This window comes from Lutra lutra, chromosome 6 (genome assembly GCF_902655055.1).
Source record: "Lutra lutra chromosome 6, mLutLut1.2, whole genome shotgun sequence".
NCBI lineage: Eukaryota > Metazoa > Chordata > Mammalia > Carnivora > Mustelidae > Lutra > Lutra lutra.
Window position 1 is genome coordinate 50,153,762 of NC_062283.1, and position 14,591 is coordinate 50,168,352.

At 34.4% G+C, this 14,591-nt stretch overlaps 1 protein-coding gene across 4 annotated transcripts in view; it reads left to right on the plus strand.

Moving 5' to 3' along the window:
• COL21A1 (collagen type XXI alpha 1 chain) overlaps positions 1-14,591 on the plus strand; it is a 203,497-nt gene that overhangs the window by 145,761 nt on the left and 43,145 nt on the right. The gene's annotated exons all lie outside the window — the stretch shown is intronic.

A 14,591-nucleotide genomic window follows, 5' to 3' on the forward strand; every position in this document is an offset into this window, starting at 1 on the left:
ATAAGATTTCACTGATACATGTGAAACTATTTTTGGACTCTTGATTCTGTCCCAGTAATCTATACCTCTGTCCTTTTGTAAACAATGCACTGTCTTGATTATCATAGCTGTAAAGTCTTGAAATCTGACAGCATGTCTAAATTTGTTTTTCATTTTAAAATTGTAATGGATATACTAAGTGTAGCAAATTCCATATAAGCATAAATGTCAGCTTGAAAAATTTTACAGAAAAGCCTCCCGAGTTTTATTAAGTATACTTTTTAGTTGGTAATAATTTTAGATTTATAGGAAAGTTGCAGATACAGTATACAGAGTTCCCTTACACACTTTACCCAGTTTCTCCTGATGTTAACATATTACTATGGCACATTTGTCGAAACTAAGAAATCAGTAGCAATACATTGTTGTAAATTGAACTCCATACTGTATTTGGGTTTTATTAGTTTATCAGGACTGTCCTTTTTCTGTTCTATGACCTAATTGAGGATACCACATAGCATTATTTTGTTATGCCTCGTTAATCTCTTGTAATCTATGATAATTTCATTCTTTTCTTGTTTTTCATGACTTTCACAGTTTTAAAGAGCTTTGGTTAGGTATTTTGTAGAATGTCACTTGGTGTGGGTTTTTCTGATGTTTTCCTCATGATTAGGTTGGAATTACAGGTTTGGGTTTTGTTTTTGTTTTTGTTTTTTGTTTTTTTGTTTGTTTGGTGGGGAGGGAAGGATAACATATCAGATTATATACTATCCATATGACTAATCACTGATTATATCAAATTTTATGATTTGGTTATGGTAATATTTGTCATGTTTCTTCACTGTGAAGTTACTGTTTTTTTCTTTGCACATTTTTTTTTGGAACTGAGTTACCAAGTTCAGCTCCTATTCAAGATGGGGCAGAAGGGCTGAGATTAAGCGTAAACTTTTAGACAGGAGAGTATATACATATCTTTACCTTTATTTGAGGAGAGTTATGGTTGTAACAATGAATCTTCCAATCCATGAATATGGTATAATGTTCCACTAATAGTTTTTCTTTAAATTATCTCAGCAATGTTTTGTAGTTTTCAGTGTACAGATCTTTTATGTCTTTTGTAAAATTCATACCCAAATATTATGTTTTTAAAAATACTCTTGTGAAGAGATTTTTAAAGATTTATTTATTTTTTGTTACTAACCTGTGAAAATAGAGCTAGTTTGGTTTGGGGCACCTGGGTGGCTAAGTGGGTTAAGCTTCTGTCTCTGGCTCAGGTCATGATCTCAGTGTCCTGGGATTGAGGTTCATATCTGGCTCTCTGCTCAGCGGGAAGCCTGCTTCCCCCTCTCTCCTCTGTCTGCCTCTCTGCCACTTTTGATCTCTCTGCCACTTGTGATCTCTCTGTTTTTGTCAAGTAAACTTAAAAAAAAACTAAAAAAAAGAACTAGTTTGGTTTATCATATATCCTGCAATATTGCTAGACTCGCTTATTGATTCCTGCAACTTTCTTTGTAAATTCCCTAGATTTTTCTGCATAGATCATCATATTATTTGGCGATAAAGTCTGATTTCTTCTTCTATACTAATCGATATGACTTAAATTTATTGTAATAATTTTATTGCACTGTACAGGCCCTCCAGTACAATCTCAAATAGAAGTAGTGACATTTCTTGTCTTGTTTCTAACCATAGGTAGTCTTTTACCAGTAACTATTAGTTGAAACTCCTTCATTAGGTTGAGGAAATTCCTTTTTATTTGTAGTCTCTTGAGAGTTTTTCTCTTTAATTATGATTAGGTGTTGAATTTATAAAAAAAATTTCAGCATTTTTTGATTTATATTGTTTTCCTCTTTTATTTAATTAATATGTTGTATAACATTGACTTTTTGTACACTAATCATGATTACACTAATCATGCTTTATTTGGATAAATGCCAATTAGCCATTAATATTATTCTTTTTATATACTGCTAGATTCAATTTGGAAATGTTTTATTAAGGACTTTTGTGTCTGTGTTCACAAGAGATAATGGTCAGTAGTTCTCTTGTGATTTTTTGTGTATGTGTGTGGCTTTTGTATCAAGGTAATACTAGCTTTTCTGAAAGAGTTTGTGTAGACTTGGTATCATTTTTTCCTTGTTTGGTAGAATTTACCAGTGAAACCATCTGGACTTGAGTTTTGTAAGTGTAAGGAAAATTCTAATTACTATTTAAATTATTTTACTAAATTTTGGGCTCTTTAGTGTTTCTCTTTCTTCTTGAGTACATTTTGGTAATTTGTGCATTTGCAGGGATTTATTCATTTCATTTTCAGTTTGTTGGCATATTTTATTTATAACATTGCATTTTTCTTGTCCTTTTAAAATTATTTATTAATTTTATTGTTTTAAATTTTAATTTCCAATGTAGTTAACATATAGTGTTATATTAATTTTAGTTATTCAGTATAGTGATTCAAGAATTCTATCCATTACTCAGTGCTCACTGTGAATAGTGTACATATGAATAGTGTACTCGTTAATCCTCTTTACTTAGCTCACCCATTCCCCCCATGCACCTCTCCTCTGGTAACCATCAGTTTGTTCTCTATTGTTAAGAGTCTGTTTCTTGGTTTGTTTCTCCCTATTCTTTTTTTGTTTTTGTTTCTTAAATTCCACATATGAATGAAATCATGTGGTATTTGTCTGTTTCTGACGATTTCGCTTAGCATTATACTCTCTGGCTCCATCCATGTTGTTGCAAATAGCAAGATTTCATTTTTTGGCTGAATAATAATCAATTGTATATATATGCCACATCTTTATCCATTCATCTATTGATGGGCACTTGGGCTGCTTTCATAATTTAGCTATTGTAAATAGTGTTGCAATAAACAGAGGGGTGCATGTATCCCTTTGACTTAGTATTTTTGTATTTTGGGGGTAAATACCTAGTAGTGCAATTATGGATCATACGGTAGTTCCATTTCTGACTTACTGAGGAGCCTCCATACTGTTTTCCACAGTGGTTGTCCCAGTTTGCACTCCCACCAAAAGTGCAGAAGTATTCCTTTTTATGCACATCCTCTCCAACATTTGTTTCTTGTGTTTTATATTTTAGCCACTTTGACAAGTGTGAGGAGATATCTAATTGTAGTTTTGATTTGCATTCCCTGATGATAAATGATGATGAGCATCTTTTCATGGGTATGTTGGCTATCTGTATGTCTTCTTTGGAAAATTTCTGTTCATGTCTTCTGCCCATTTTTAAAGTTGGATTATTTGTTCTTTGGTTGTTGAGTTGTATAAATTCTTTATTTTGGATACTAACCCTTTATCAGAGATGTCATTTGCAAATACATTCTCCCACTCAGAAGGTTATCTTTTAGTTTTGTTGATTGTTTCCTTTGCTGTGCAGAAGCTTTTTACTTTGATGTGGTCCCAATCATTTATTTTGGCTTTTGTTTCCCTTGCTTCAGGAAACATATCTAGGAAAAAGTTGTCATGGCTAATGTGGGAGAAATTACTGCCTGTGCTCTCTTCTAGGATTTTTATAGTTTCAGGTCTCACAGTTAAGTCCTTAATCCATTTTGAATTTATCTTTGTGTTTGGTGTATGCCAGCAGTCCAGTTTTCTTCTTTTGCATGTCCAGTTTTCCCAACACCGTTTGTTGAAAATATTGTCATTTTCCCATTGGCTATTCTTTACTGCTTTGTCAAAGATTAATTGACCATATACATGTGGGTTTATTTCTGGGCTTTCTGTTCTTTTTTTTTTTTTTTTAAAGATTTTATTTATTTATTTGACAGACAGGTCACAAGTAGGCAGAGAGGCAGGCAGAGAGAGAGGAAGGGAAGCAAGCTCCCTGCCGAGCAGAGAGCCCGATGTGGGCCTCGATCCCAGGACCCTGAGACCATGACCTGAGCCGAAGGCAGAGGCTTTAACCCACTGAACCACCCAGGCGCCCCTGGGCTTTCTGTTCTATTACATTGATCTCTTGCCTATTTGTATGCTGTATTCTTGTCTTTTTAATGTGCAATTTTAATGTTTTTCATTTTTGATTTTATATATTACATAAAAATCATTTATTATTGGTGGTTACAATTGAATTCATGCACCACGGGGTTTTTCCTTCTCTTCTCCATTATCATCTGGGCCTGATATTCTTTGTGTTGAAAAGCTTCTTGATAACTTTTATTTCTTACATGGAAATTGGTTGGCTGAAGCAGTCTGTCTCTCACGGGGTCAATAATAGTATACTTCGTTCTCTTAGGAGATCAGTCATTCCATCTAGATTTTTCAAATGACTTGTACAGAATTGTGCAAATTCCTTTCTTTTTTTTTTTAAAGACTTTATTTATTTATTTGATAGAGAGTGGGAGAGTGAGAGAAAGCACAAGCAGGGGGAGAGGGAGAAGCAGGCTCCCCACTGAGCAGGGAGCCTGATGCAGGGCTCCATCCCAGGACCCTGGGATCATGCATGACCTGATTGGATGGCAGAGCTGAGCCACTCAGGTGCCCGTCCTTTTGTGTTTTTTAAAAAGTTTTCTTGGTTTCAGTGATTATTCTCCCTTTGTTATTTCTTAGACTATTTATGCTTTTGCTTTCTACTTTTTTTTTTTCCCCTTGATTATAAATGAGGTTTTGGCTTCTCTATTATGTTCTTTTTATTTTTTTTCCCAAAGATCCAATATTGTAAGTTAATTATTAACTTTATTTTTTTTTCCATTTCTGGGTTTTGTTTTGTTTTTATTTTTGTCTGTACTATTTCCTTCCTTTTTTCTCACATTTTTCTAGATTTTACAATTGGGAAGTGAATTCATTTATTTTCATTGCATTACTATTTTTTTTTTTTTTTTTTCTTTTTTTAATTTTTTTATTTTTTTCAGCATAACAGTATTCATTATTTTTGCGCATTACTATTTTTTGCTTTTAGTATTTAAATTATATATATATATATATATTTTTTTTTAAAGATTTTATTTATTTATTTGACAGAGAGAGATCACAAGTAGAGAGAGAGGCAGGCGGAGGGAGAGGAGGGAGCAGGCTCCCTGCTGAGCAGAGAGCCCGATGCGGGACTCGATCCCAGGACCCTGAGATCATGACCTGAGCCGAAGGCAGCGGCTTAACCCACTGAGCCACCCAGGCGCCCAAATTATATATATTTTTAAATTATTGCTTCAATTGTGTCACCTTGATTTTAATGTGCAATATTTTTAAACTATTACTTTTTAGAAATTCTGTAATTTTTTATTATATTTTTCTTTTTCCTAGAAATTGTTTGAAATTTTAAAAAAATTTAGGTTGAAAATCCTTTTATTTTAATTCTGTTGTCAATTTCTGGCTTTATTATACTGTATCAGAAAATATTATTTGTATAATTTATTATTTATTTATAATTTTAATTAACATATAATATATTATTTGCCCCAAGGGTACAGGTCTGTGAATCATCAGGGTTACACATTTCACAACACTCACCATAGCACATATCTTCTCCTATGTCCATTACCCAGCCACCCGGCAACTCTCCATTTGTTTCCTGAAATTAAGAGTCTCTTATGGTTTGTCTCCCACCTGATCCCATCTTGTTTCATTTCTTAATGGGATTTGTTGAAATTTTTTCTTATACTTATTATTTGTTCAACTGTCAGAAATGTTTCCCGTCCTGTAAGAAGGTAAATTTCTATTTTGAGAATGTGAAACTCAATATACATTTGTAAAATTTTCTTATTGAATATCTTCTTTAAATATTCTATATACTTAATTTTTGTTTTGTTTTACCTATCTTGTGAAGTCTAGTCATTTTCATCTATGCTTCTTCTATTCTCTGTTTCATGAATGTGGTTTTAATTTGTTGTGTGGATATTCATAACTGTTACATCTTCATTTTGAATTGTGGCTTTTGACATTATCAACTATCACTTTTTTGTCTTCCCTAATAATTTTTAGCTGGAAGTTTGCTTTGCCTTATTTAGAAGAATTGCATTTCTTCATTTTGATTATTCTTATTTGCTTGCCAAACCTTTGCACATTCTTCTGTTGTTTGCTTTTTCAAAAATTTTTAGTTGTTTCTTTTATCTGAGGCATAGAGTTGGTCTTTGCTTTTAAAGGCAATATGAATTTTTTTACTTTTAAGAGATTGAGTCTGTTTTTATTCACTAGTAGGTTTGGTCTTACATTTATCATAATACTTATGTTATAATTTTGTTATATTACTATGTGCATTATGTTCTATTTACTATGCTTTTTTTTTTTTTCATTGTGGTCAGTTTTTAATTTCTTTCTGCTTTTACTTTCTTTAGGACTTAGGAAAGTTTATGTTTTTCCAGTGCTCTTTTTCCTTCCAGTTTTATTGAGATAATTGACATACAGCACTGTATAAATTTAAGTTGTACATTGTAATGATTTGACCTACTTTTATTGTGAAATGATTACCACAAAAAACTCTAGTTAACATCCATCATCTCATATAGGTCCAAAAATTTTTTTCTTGTTATGAGAACTCAGGATCTCTAGCTCTCAGCAACTTTCAAATACATAATATAGCAGTGTTAACAACTAAGGGTCTTTATACAAATACCTCTAGTAGTCTATACAAATACAGTTTAGAATTTCTTTAGCAACCCTTTGCCTCCCTTAGACATATGCTTTGCATTGCCAACTTCAAATGATACTTTATCATTTCTGTGTCAGTTAATGAATTTATTCTATTTTTCCCTTTCCTTCCTCCTTTTCTTCTTGTTTGTTTAATGCTATTACTTCTACTTTGTCAGATTATGTAATATTTATAAACTATTTTCTACTCTTTCTCCACCTTTGTTTCAAATTTGCAGTTAAGTATGGTGTTTCTCATCAGTCCCTTTACCAATAATTCGTAGCCATCATTTTGGTTTATGAAACTTCTATTTTTTTTTTTGCTTTTTTTTTTTTGCTTAGGAATTGCTTAGGAAGTGCTTGTGAATACAGTATTCTCTGAATTCTTGTGTTTTAGCATGTTTTCTTTGTTCTTGGTACTTGAATGACAATTTGGCTGTCACTGTCTTGTTGCTGTCATTATAGCATTAAGACTTCTTGTCTTGTCACTGTTTTTCTTTGAATTTCTTTGAGATGTTGCTGTAGGGCTCTCATATGTGCTGCTGATGTCAACCTGATTGTCTTTCCTTTGTAAATGGCTTTGTCTTTTTGTATGGAAGCCTGAAGAGTTAAAACAGAACAAAACAAAAACCTTTCTGTGGGAAGTCTAAGAGCACAACTTATGTCTCAGATTTAAGAATTCCACTTATCCCAGAATCCTTTGAATAAGTAGATTCAAGGCTTCTTGTAATTCTGGAGTATTATCTTGGATTATAGTTTTTAAAATATATATATATTTTAAAATCTTTTATTGATTTATTTTAGAGAGAGAAAAAACATGAGTGGAAGGGGCAGAAGGAGAGGGAGAGAGAATTTCCATGCTGAGCATGATGCCTGATTCTGGACTCGATCTCATAACCCTGAGATCACTGAGCCGAAACCAAGAGCTGGCTGCTTAACTGACTGAGCCATTCAGGTGCCCCTTGGAATATAGTTATAAATAGGAGCACTGGGTGTGGTGCATAAACAATGAATGTTGGAACACTGAGAAAAAATAAAATTAAATAAAAAAAATAAAAAATAAAAAAGTTCTGTCGCATTGATTTAATTTATATCTGAGGACTCTAATTTTAGATCCGTTGCAACTTCTTTGACTATCTTCTACCACTTTTCTGATCCTTTTTATCTTTTTAAAAATGTCATTTTTATTGGCTGTGTTTAGTTTTTTTCCTCAGTGGCTTTAAAAATTTAAAGTTAAATGTTTTCTCTCTTAGTTTCTAGTGATTTAATTGTAATATCTGAGATTATTTTATATTTTCAATTTATTTCCTGAATTCCTGTATTATTTTTTAATCTTCCTTGTTTACATCTAAAAATGCTTATATAATATTCATCCAGGTTATGACATTTTGTTGCAGTTTTTCCTTTTTTTTCCTGCTTCATGTTTGTTTTTGTGTAAGGGAAATTTACTGAAATGTTTGGATTCTCATTTTATGTTTTTCATTTAGTAGTTTTGTTTGGATATTGTCTGCAAATTTTCTCAATTTGAAATGTTTTATATGTATTTAGACCTCTACTAATAGGAGTATAAAAGTTGGAGTGGCTTACTAGGCTTCTAATTTCTTGAGCATCTCCTTTTTATGTATAGTGAAGTTTGATGTTTATTTAATGGAATTATTTGTTGGGATGGGTTAAGTGTAAGGACCTATTTAGAAACTGTCCCTGCTCCCCTTCCCCCAGGGGATTTACTTGGAGACAAGTCCCGGAAACCAGCTTCAGGTAACAAAGCCCAGATGCAAAGGTGGGTGAGGCCAGGTGGAGACATCCGATCAGTGAGGGGATGCATACTGTCTCCCTGGTTACCAAGGAGTATGGACCCTGCTCTTTGGGAGCCTTTTGGGTGCCAATCCCAATCAAGGTGTAATAGGCTGGTTCAAATGTCTACTAGGGTAAATTGTAACTCAACTGGTCACCTAGCATCACTGTGGAGTTTCCTGTGTGTATTACAATCTCATTGGCCACCTTGGGCGGCCAGGCCCAACAGCATGGCCTTTGCCCTTAAAAGCTAGTTTGTGAAACAGAGAAGGGTCGCTCTCTCTTGTAAGAGGTGCGGCCCCGAACGTTCGGTTAGATTCTTGATGCTTGGCGTGAAATAAAGCTTTGCATGACCTTCGCTTTGTATCAGTCTCGCTCCTTTAATCACGGACCCATTATTGGGGCATAACATTAAGTATGTCTTCTGTTCAGAGGTGGAGAAATGAGAAGTACAGTGTGTGCATGTAAGATTTCTGTGGCACATTTAAGAGTAGATGTCCAGCAAGTAGTTAAATCCTGATAAGGAGCTCTGTCTCATTTAGAGAGGGGAAGGAATGGGAGAATGAACAAAACTGGAAAGGATTATCTTAAGTTGGAGGAGGGATACCTATTTCACTGTTAAAAGCAAAAGTGGGGTGGCACCTGGGTGTCTCAGTCCCTTAAGCTTCTACCTTGGGCTAAGATCAGGATCCCAGGGTCCTGCATGGTGCAGAGCCTGCTTCTCCCTCTGCCTGCCGCTCCCCTTGCTTGTGCTTTCATGCACATGTTCTCTCTTTCTCTGCCAAATGAATAAAATTGTTGAAGACAGAGAGAAAGGTTAAAAAAAAAAAGTGGGTGGATGAAAATTCAGGTTAGTGTGTTGGTTTGGTGACAAGATGGTTGACTTCTGTTTTCTCTTATGAAGTGAAGTTGTCACCAGTTGAGAGACAGGAAAGAGACAGGGAAGAGGTAGTTTTTGTTGATTGGAGAACCTCTTATTTAGCTGTGTGGAAAATGTGGCCCAGAGGAGATTGAGGAAATAGAGAAGATGCGTTGATGTCGCACTGAAGCTGAAAGTTAGTCTCTGTGACTGTAGTACTGTATTCCCCCTCCTGTGGCTATACTTCAAAGCCTAAGTGTGGGTCCGAGGAAACTTTCAGTTTGATTTACTGAATATTGAGGTTTGCCTAGGCAAGTGCGGCAGATAACAGTGAGGTAAAGGGATAAGAATTCCAGTTAGCAGTTAAAATACTGTAAAATGGTGTTTAAACTGGGTATGACGAGAAGTGAACACAGGATAGGACACATGATAGCAAGAGACATAATTTATTGGATACTTACTACAGGCCTGGCTCTTTTCCCAGCACTTCATATGCATTCTCACATTATATCTCTTAAATCACTGAACTATAAGTAAAAAAAAAAAAAATTATCCTTGGGGCGCCTGGGTGGCTCAGTGGGTTAAAGCCTCTGCCATAGGCTCAGGTCATGATCCCAGGGTCCTGGGATCGAGCCCCGCATCAGGCTCTCTGCTAAGTGCAGAGCCTGCTTCTCTCTCTCTCTCTCTCTGCCTGCCTCTCTGCCTACTTGTGTTCTCTGTCTGTCAAATAAATAAATAAAATCTTTAAAAAAAATTATCCTTTTACAGATGAAGAAACTAAGGAATGGAGAAAATTAATAACTTGTCTAAGATCACATAGACATAATTTGATAACCAATGAAAATTTCTTTCACCAAATTGTTGAAAAATCAGGTTACACCCAAATGATCATTCTCAATTATAGAAAATGATGATGAAACTATGGACTCTACTGTTTTTATGACATTTTAAAATATTAAAATATTAACTGTATTTTTTACTCATTTTTTCTAAATAACAATGCTAAACCATAGCAGTAGAAATAAAAAAATACTGTATTATTTGAAAGAATGCAGCCTAAAACAAATCATAAGACAAAAGATTTTTTGAGACCCCAACTTTTTGGTGGCAGTGGAGAGCTAATTTTATGAATCTTCCCTTCTGTGCCTAGAGATGTGCAAGGCACTTTCATGAAGCCTCTTATTTTGTTTAAAAAAAAGCCATGACATTGGGAGTATTAATGTCACTTAAACAGGAAGGTCAGATTAAGACAGATGAATTAATTTATCCAGAAGTGCATTCAGTTACTTGGCAGAGCTAGAATTTGAGGCCTAGTCTGCGTGATTCCCCTCTGATGATTCCTCCCAAACTTCTTGTCTGTTTATTTGGTAAGCAAGCTTCCCTACATCTTAGATCTTCAGTATATCCTTTGGCATGCTAGAGGTTTGTTTACAAACTAAGAATAAACCATGTAATAAGATCAAAGTCAATATAAAGTATTTAACAATAAAATAAAGAACCTCTTCAAAATTAAATTATGTTTTAATGGTCACCCACCTGACTTTGAGGGTTGCTATGGCCACAAACTAAATTACTCTCCGTTCTTTAGTTTCTTGTGGGTAAGTACCAGAGACCATAGCATGAAAGGAAATACACATGCAATGCAAGTTTTACATGTCTGTTTTTGGTTAAATTTCCTTCTTAAAAATAGCTGCTTTTTGTGGAGTAAATCATCTTTGACATTAGCTGTAGAAACTGGATTTAGAAATAATGTTTAGCATACCATTTTTTTCAATTCTTTTATATCAAAAAAGAAATTAATAATAGGATAGCAAAATGATAAATTAGAGCCAGGGGCATGCTGTGTGCCTTTATCTACCAGCCAAACAGATATATATACACCAGGTTCTCCAGACCATGAAAGCAATCAAATAGTCAGATTAGGTTCTGATCATAATACTGAACTTCACAGGTTGTGTATTGCATTTAATTATTTTATGGAAAATGACCCAAAAGAAACCATTCTTCATTTCCCTGTGAAACATTATTCAGGCTATCAAGAGGACACTTCGAGGTAGAGATGATTTACCATCATCTTTTCATAACCAGTGTGCATAATTTTACAACAGCAAATGCTGTCACCTTATCTGTCAGTGTTTTTCCCCATTTCCTTTATCCCCTTGAAATTAAACATTTAAGAATAAACAACTCATTCCTCCTTCCTTGATATGTTTTAGTGTTTATGAAGAAGGGGACATATAACCTTATATATAGTTTTACATTCTGCTCAGCATTACTGTAAGTGTTCTAGGTAATGAAAAAAAAAAGCAAAACAAAAAATATTTCTTGCCTTTAAAGAACGTGCGTGTCAGGAAAACAGCACCTATATAAACAACATACCTGTTGAATAACTTGGCCATCCTAAAACTCGGTGCCAAGTGTGAAGCTAAATATACAGTGTCATTGTAGAGAGGTGTTGGTAAGAGCAGAAAGGATGTATAAGCATCTGGAGATCTGGGCTAGGGCAGTGGTCCCAAAAGCTACTGTATTAGCACTTTTCAGGAACCCATTGGAAATGCTAATTCCTAGCATCTGCCCCATACCTCAGAAACTCTGGAGTGGAGTCCACAATTTGTAGTCTAACAAATTCTCCCAAAGATTCTGATGCAGCTAGTATAAGAACCACTGCTGTAGTTGATAAAGACTAGATGATATTTTATTCATATAATTAAGTATTATCATGTCCATGAAGTAGGAATAAAAATAAATCTTCAAATAATTTGGGGACTTTGTTATTGATAATCCTTGATGATGATTAGTTACGTTTTAAAAAACATCCTGCTAATTAGAAAAAAATAAGATTGGGTCATCAGAGAAGTAAATGGAGAAATTTTTACCAGGCAGAGTAGTTAGGTAATCCCAGATTTATTGGGATAAATAAATACTATTTATTTATAGTAAATAGCATTTACTTTACTATTTGACAATTGCCCTCCTCCTTTTATATATAGAAGAGCTAAACTGCAGATTTGTTTGCAAGTCACATATGACAATACCTGGAGGTATGGGAAGGTCAGTGACCTGAGGACTTATAGATATGCCATGGTCCTCAGATTGTCAGAATCAGCTGGACAGCTGTTAAGGGCCAAATGCTGGGCTCCCCCATCCGGTGTGTCTGATTCATTAGGTCTGCAGGAGGGCCCGAAATTTTGCCCTTTGAAGTTCCCACATGAACTGAAGCTGAGCTGGCTGATGTGGGGGCTGTCCATGAGCACCAATGGCTTGGGTGAATCCTCCTGACTGTTAATATGAATGTTAAGTTTAGGTATAGTCATTGCAGTATTTCCCTGTTGTGTTAGGTCCTGACACATCCCTTTAATTTTTCAGACTTTTTGACCTAGAGCTTTTAGACTTAGTGAATCCTACATATATCTTTGTTTCTCTTTGGTGTTTTCATAAGCTTTTCTGTAGAACCGTTGGGCCAGCAGCACCTCCCAATTTGGTTAACTTACAGGAAAACATTGTGCTTTGCTCCCTCTGTTGTCCGCTGTCAACTTGTCAGCAAGTGTTTGTAAATAAAATTGGACCAGATGAACTATTTGGCTTGAGTTGGTATTTCACTGTCCTTATGAAATGCAAGAATTCATGAAAGTGAGAGAATCTGTGTTTCCATAATGTGATACGGTTGAATTTTTTTTTCCAAGTGTTGATTATGTTAGCCAGGTTTTATTGGTTCTTCCTTCTGTGATTCCTTTTCTACAATTTTGGGAAATTCATTGGAATATGAAACTGTGGAAAACCACGTTGGCATGTGCATCAGTACGTGTATTCTGAGACTCTTTCACCCTTAGACCGATTTCAACCCAGGCATTTGAAGTATTTACAAGAAAAATGCTTTTTGCTTTGCTTTCTTGCTCTCATGTAGAATGAAGTGTTTTCTCTGGTATGAAACAAAGTGTGGCATCATTGCAGAGAACATGGTTAGGATGCAACACTTTGCTGAATAGAAAACAAAATCATGGCTCCTGATGACTAGAAGGCTTCAAAAAGCCTAGGGGGTGTGTCTGTGTGTGTATTTTAAGAGGCTTCTTCCCACCCCTGCCCTTTATGACACTGTCTCTGGTAGTTTAAAGCTGTACTGACCTGTGAATATTACACATTTTAGGAATAAATTCCGCTAATATTTATTGTAAAGTAGTATCAGATACTATTATATACACTGGAAATTTGGGAAATGTTTTGAGGATGCGAAAGGGTGGATACAAAATAAGATGCTTAAATCATTTAAGCATAGGATTTTAAAGGCATATAACTAAAAACTACACTAGTTATTATAGTCACCTAAGAATAAACATTTTAGGTGTTAATTTTAACTAGGTGGATACTAAGTTAAAGTTTCAAATAATTTCAAGTAATAACTTATAAGTAACTCCATTTTTAATGAAAGCTTTATTTTGGTTTTAAAACGTAACTGTTGGGAGGCAAGGTCAAATTAGAATGATCAGTTCAAATAGATCCAGAAGAATGATCCAATCCAGTGGCTCCATTCCAACAGAATGATCAACTTTAAAGTAAAAAGTTAAATAAAAGTAAAGATGAAATGATTGATATAAACCGTGGTCACATTTACCTTGGCAATAAATGTAATGTCCTACTCTCATGAGTGTACAGTATCAGAGTTATTTTATAAATTAACTCAATTATCTGCTGCCATAATAGATTAGATATTTATATAGTCACTTCATGAATTTCATAATAAGTTTTTTGATGTCAGGAAGGGTTAAAATCAGTAATACAGAAGGAATTTTTAAATTTCATATCTATTTTATATAATCTGTTTTTTTTTATTTCTCTTATTGAGTATTAGAAGGCTTTCACATTCTAGGTACTAATTTGCTAACCCTTTGTTATTACATGCAAGTTTATTATTCTACTCTGTAGTCTGTCTTTAGACTTTTGAAATATCTTTTGATAAGCCATTATGTTTTTAGTGCAGTCAGATAATCAAAATTTATTACGGTTTGTTTTATTACATTTTACTTTAAAAATTCTTCTCTGCCCCCAACTTATAATTTCTTCTGTTTCCTTCAAAAGTATTTAAAATTCTACTTTTCATACCTTGGTATTATTTCCTCTATGTGTGCATGTATGTGATTATTCAGTTTTAATTTTTTAAATGATATTTAATAGTCCAAGTACCATTTGTTGCAGTTTTGGTTCCTTTCCAGATACTGAACTTATCAAAGGCAGTTTTGGACTCCGTTTTCTGTCCCAGTGATCTTTTATCTCTCCCTGGGTTGGTGGTATATACTCTTAACTCCCATAGCTGGATGTGTGTTCAGGAACAAATTCATTTCACCCTTTTGGTCTTCTCCTAAAATGTCTTGGCCATTTGGTAATTT